Source organism: Nannobrachium achirus, assembly GCF_963921795.1.
Source record: "Nannobrachium achirus genome assembly, chromosome: 16".
Lineage (NCBI taxonomy): Eukaryota > Metazoa > Chordata > Actinopteri > Myctophiformes > Myctophidae > Nannobrachium > Nannobrachium achirus.
Window position 1 is genome coordinate 47,867,346 of NC_137823.1, and position 6,741 is coordinate 47,874,086.

A 6,741-nucleotide genomic window follows, 5' to 3' on the forward strand; every position below is an offset into this window, starting at 1 on the left:
GCGCTATAAAAGGCAGATAAGAAAATACAGGGCAAAGGTTTTTCCTTTGCCTTGAGGGAGTATGCATACATAGTTTTACACTGATCGGTGGAGTTATAGGTAAAAACACGAATCGTTATAGCGCCACCATGAGGTTGATTTGTAGTGGCATTTCTTCCTCTGCCTAGTAGGAATGTCAAAATTGCACGCTGTGTTCATGATTTGAGGCATTTCGTTCAAAACGGACCAATCCTGCAAACTTTGGAGGCCAAAATCTGTAGGAGTACTGTCCAAAACAAGAATTGACACAGTCAATATATAAGCTGGTCAGATGAAAAAAAAAAATGTTTTTTGAAAAAAAAAAAAAAAAAATGTTTTTTGAAAAAAAAAAAGTTTTGGAAAAAAATGTTTTTTGGAAAAAAAAAGTTTTGAAAAAACTCGGGCGTGCTCAAACAACAGTAATAACTGCGTATTACCTTACTGTACTTTACTGTACTGTATACTGTACCTCACTGTACTGTACTGTACATATTCTGTGTTCTATATCTATGAAGTCTGTGTTCTAGATCTATGAATTTTGTCACTCCCCCCCCCCCCGTGTATGTGTGTGTGTGTGTGTGTGTGTGTGTGTGTGTGTGTGTGTGTGTGTGTGTGTGTGTGTGACTTTTACTTATAACTGAGTACATCTACAGTGCAGTATTGATACTTTTAAGATACTTTAAAAAAAACAAGTGTAAAACATTTGAGTACTTTTTCCAACAGCTACTTTCCCCCATAGCCTGGAGGACTCCTGCTAAGTTTACAGTTGCCATATAGCCTATTACTCTATAAATCTATCTGTGATGTCTGATTTTACTAAAACTAGCATGCTTATTAGGCAGTAGTGGGAAAAGTACTCGCATTCTTTACTTAAGTATCATACAAGTGGAAGACTTGTATTCAAAATTTACTTGAGTACAAGTATAAAAAGTATTTGTATTGAAATGTACCAAAAGCAGAAAGTACGCATTATGCAGAACTTAATGTAACCAAGGTGTTCAAATAAGTGTATTGATTGTAGGCATTTTCCAAAATCTTGTGGTATTTCACTGCTACATATCGTTCTATATATATGCTTTCTTGTCATTTAGTACAATGAATGTGTTACCGTGTCTCTAGAAATGTGCTCATTATTTGTGAAGATACTAACTGTAATTCTCAAAGACTCGCATTGGTTCATTCAGCACATCGTTTTTGCTCTGTTTCATTTGATATTAAAATGCAACTCGAATTAATCTACTGTGTGGACACTGATCAGATGACAGGAAGAAGCAGCTCATCAATGAATGTACTTTGTGTTGCTTTTGTAAATTGTGTAGGGTACGATATTTTCATGACTTCACACCAAAGCCCATATCATGGTCATAGAGTTAAATCATTGACAACTTGCATACTCGTTCAGTTCATATGTTAATGCAGATGGTATGCAGATGGTGTGACACATCACCTACTACAGCCTACAACGATGCCCAGGGCAACACTGCATATTGTCTATAAATGGCTCACAGTTTAAATAACGTACGGTTTATTTGGACAATCATCTGTAACAGATGAAGTATAATTAAATACGACGTGATTAACGTTTGTTTGACATCCTCATCACAATTACATTGGATGCATCGCGTTGATTAAAGTGAATGGCTGCTATAGTTTTGCTAGTTTTCATCACCTAATCACCTTCCTTTCATAACCTAATCTCTACGTTTAGAATTGAAAGAAGAAAAATAATGTTAATGTTAGTATGAAGCTAATTATAAAGCTTAAATGGATGATGATGTCAACAATGACTTGTGAAAATCAAAGAATGATAGCCGATCTACAAGCAATCATACAAACATTTTGTACTTTGATGCCAATACTTTTGTACTTTTACTCAAGTATAGACCTCTCTTTTCTTCTGTTTCATTTATCACAAGCAGGCTGGCCACAGGCACCGCCTCAGTGTGAAGGAATGGTGCTCCCTGCTGGACAAAATATGTCATTACAGCAGTACAGATCTGGAGGGCCTGGCCAATGGATCATGAGCTCGGTGACCATGTGACATGGACAGCCAATCGGCAAATAGGTCCCCTGAATGTCTCAGGACAATGTAATCTGTTTAAAGAGCTGGTCCTGCTGACCAGCTAAAAACTGCCTCATCGTGGCGCTAGAACAGGCCATATGAAAAATGTGGGGCAGAGGTTCTGAATTGGCATCCAGTGAGTATAATTATGTGCAAAGTTTGGCAGCGACCAGGCCAACGGTGCCAGAGATTAGCTGGTAACAGACGGACGGACACACACACACACACACACACACACACACACACGGACACACACACACACACACACACACACACACACACACACACACACACACACAGGGCAAAACATAGTCTCGGCCATGCCTTTCCACTTGGCGAAGACAATAACATATGCCCATTTTTCTATTTACAGTATATTGATCCCAAATGACTTGTCATGGGGTCTATTTTGCAGACTTGCCCTGGCCCTGTCATCCAGTTTCCCCAGAAGACCTCATAGCATAGAGTGGAGCCCATAAGCAAATCGCTACTTAAACTATTTTTTGCGGTCAAAAGTTTTTTTCTGTTATTGGCAAAACACATAACAGCATAACATCTTATAACAGATAACAGATTAATGAAGAAAAAAGAATCGAAATGCTTATGGGCTCCACTCTATGTTATGAGGGCTGCTGGGGAAACTGGACGACAGGGGCAATTCTGCAAAATAGACCCCATGGCAAGTCATTTGAGATCAATATACCGGTAAGTTGGAAAATGAGCCTATATGTTAATTAGTCTGGAGTTGTCCTTATGCATGACTTCAGTTGGCACACCCAAGCCGTGCTATTCATACACTGGGTTGGCGGTGCCTGGGATCAAACGAGAGCCCCTTTTGGAACCCTTAACATAGGCCATACAGGGTTCCAAAAGGGGCTACATCAAACCTGTTACCTTGTGGCCTAAAGGCGAGTTCTCTATAACCTGCGTTATCCTGTGTTGCCTGTACACATATAGCCTACAGGTCAACTAACTACAAAATATTGGCCCAAGATTTGATCTGCCTTTAAAATGTATCAAGAGTGTTATGTTAAAAAGCTAGATCAGGGTCAAGCAGGCTATCAAAGTCAGGATTAAGGTCAATACATTTTCTTACCCGGGTCCCTTCCAGAATATCAACTGGACATGTGCAAAATCAGCTGATAATCCAGAGTTCCAGATACTTCACTCTTCCAGATCTTTCAATGTGAGACACAAATGACAGGGGCAGGTTCATCATCTCTGCTGCCAATCATCTGTGGGAATAGATCCTATGGAGCTGACATTGTAGAACACGGTTCTCTGATACTGCCAGGCTTTGGCCTCTTCACTCGACAACAGTGTTTCTCAAACTTTTAAATGTCAAGATCTTCCCTTAACTCTCACAGTGTACATATGGAAACAAATGAACCCTATCGGGTCCACTTGGTTCCAATTTGAACTATTTGGGGATATAACTATTAGAGCCTACTTCCTTTTAGTTCCCAGTTATATCTAGTACCCACCTTGTTTAGAGACCAGTTCATCCATGCCCAGTCTTCTCCAGTGCCCACTCTGCTTTAGTGCTCAGGTTTCTCCTAAGCCCAGTTAGTATTAGTACACATTTCACATGTATTCGCATAAGCAACACACTCAACCCCCAAGGGCACCAGTCAAAGGAATTATCAGATTTGAAGGAACATAGTTGATTGATTCAATAGCTTACTTTATTATAAAAAAGGGGGTACAGTAAAACATTTAAGCTAAAAAGATAACAGGCTAGTTATATCCTAAAATAGTTCTGTTTTCCCAAAATATCCAAGATATCTTTACAGTGCCCGGTTTTCAACAAAAGTGCCCATCCACATACCTTTTAACCACTTAAACACATGAACCCCAGTGTCCCTATTCTGGGATGAACCTTCTGGGAGAATAGACGATCTACAAGCACTCAATGCATCGCATTGTGACACTTTTTGAGTTTGCAGATTTGCTATTTTTGCCATTTCTGAATACATCCTAAGTAGATTTAGTAGGCTACTCAAGGAAACCCTGTTAGGACAAAATGTTTGACTGATTAATTGACATTTTTATTGACAAAATGTATATTCATGCACATTTGTACATATACACAGTTAGACAGTAAAGCTAGTAAACTTCCATTTCCACCCAAGATGTCAAGTTCAAAGTTCTTACAGTTGTCAAAAAATGTGTTTCCCACGGCAGAACAGTTCTATGCAAAATTGCAACTACATTGTAGATTTCTACACAATATGTTGGACATTTAGTGCTTATTATTATTATCTTTTAATTGTAATTTTCAACTTTTAACCTTTAATCTGGTAAATTATTCTCCCATTAAGACTATATTTTACATTATAACACAATTGTATGTGCTCACACAGTCATACAGTACGTGTACTCATTTTGTTTCTATACTGTACACTTGAGGCTAAACAAAAGTGTCCATGCTGTGTGGCTTCTTTCCATTGCAGTCCAATGTTGCCATCTGGTGGTGAAAACACAGAATTGGCCCAAGCACAAATAAGCACTTGGCTTATTTACACAGGAAACCATTGAAGTATCTCAAATAACAAGTAGAGTAGTTGATATTCTGTATTTACTAACAGGACATCGTTTATGCATAATTATTTTATACATAAAGTAGGCCTATAATCATCAACAATGCAGACATTATTCATAGGTTAAATGACCTATGACTAAAGTTCTGTTACTCACCTTAGAAAAGAAGAATAGCCTATATATTTTGTAAAATCAATGAACTGTGTAAAAAAAATAATAATAATAATAATCTCCCCAAATCTTATCTATTCCGATACTTCCAGATTCAAGCTCTTGCCAAAATGATTAATGCTTCCTTCGCAAATATTGTCCCAAATTTACATTTCCATGATTGGGAAAGGCATCATTTCAAATGTTTACACTTTATAAGCATACAGTAACTTGTGTACTTTTGACATTTAATGGCAATTAGTTACCCTTGCACTTGTCAAATTCAATAAATACATACAAAAATTAAATAAAAGAAGAATATCTTATCTGTGACTGAACACAACAACAAATCTCCATATTTAGGGCACTTTGTTGCTGATGTTCACATTTTTGATATAGTGTGCCATCAAGTGGATGATAGCTGTAAGTGCACCTTATTTCCGTTCATGAAGTCATGGTGGGTCACTCACCTCATTGCTGGAACCACACAGACACCTGCTGGCCATAGGTTGCTAGTAGAGCCTTCTGTGCCTCCAGTAACTTAGGCTACTCATGTTTATTTTCCTACTGGCTTCCAGTTGCTACCCCAGTAGAAAACATTGGTGGTGTCCTATAATGCCATCAAGGGCATGGCATCCCTTACCTACAAAATGATGCAATTAACTCACAACATTCCCACTAAGGAAGTCTATTTGTCCCTAACTAAAACACCCTGGCTAATGCTCACGCATCCTGACCTCACATCCTGACACTTCTCCCTCCTGGCTCAAGCTGTAACCTCTCGGGACTATTGACTTTTCCCACCGCAACTGGCAAACTCACCTCCCCATTCGATAGCAGATAATTGCTAGTTGCTAGGACAAACAGTCTTTTTTTTGGAGCTGTGTGGAACACAAGCTCCCTATACGTGGCCGTGTGTGTGTGTGTGTGTGTGTCTGTCTGTCTGTCTCCGTGTCTGTCTGTAGCCTGCAGTAACCTTTTCTGACCACACATGTTAAGGGAGGGGCGCTGTTGCACACACACACACACACACACACACACACACACACACACACACACACACACACACACACACACACAGCTCCACTTTGAACAGAGGTTCGATTTTTTTTTTTTTTGCTTGACCACAAATGCAAAGAATGTAACTAGCATGTTGTTTGGACAGATGCTAGGACTGATGTTAACCTATGTCTTTGAAGCGCAACATTGTTTTCAAAATGCTCTGATTTCACAAGACAGTCTAGATAAGAGCATCTTCTACTGTAAATCCTTAAATTGTCAGTTTCAATGAATAAATAATCTGATTAATCTCAGGAGTATCAATTTGGCATAGAGGTAAATCGATTGGCCGTGCACTCCAACAAAAACTATTGGCATGCAAATTGTTTTTTGAACCTGTGAATCACAGGTGGTAACCCAGGAGGTGATTGTATCCTTGTTTCTGCATTAGCGACTCCTATTGGTTAGTTAAGGCACCTGCTCACCAGGGGGGCGGGGTGAGTGAACCTCCATGAGCGTTGCGCTCTCCCAGTGATGCTCCTCGCCATCGGGTGGAAAGAATGTTTGTCTATTCCAGATCGGGGGAGGCTAGTTGTCTACACCAGGGGTTTTCAAACTTTTTTGACTCAGGGCACCCCTCTAAATAACTTTTTCATCCACGGCACCCATGAATTACACTGTTAATTTTTTGAATCTTACATTATTATAAGCAACTTGAATATGCACATCTTTCCACCTGAGATACGGGAGGCTATGTCACAGAGGAATATCTGTTTCCATCAGAACTGACTGAAAATAACTTTATACTTGATGTTGAACCCCAGCATCTCTGTTCTGGGGAGGAAGGTTCACGAAAAATAGCCGATCTACAAGCTCACAATGCGTCAAAACTGCTATTTTTCGTGAAGAGAGTTGGTTGTAGATGAAAAAAGAATTATTCTGAGGCACCCCTGGACTGACATCACGGCACC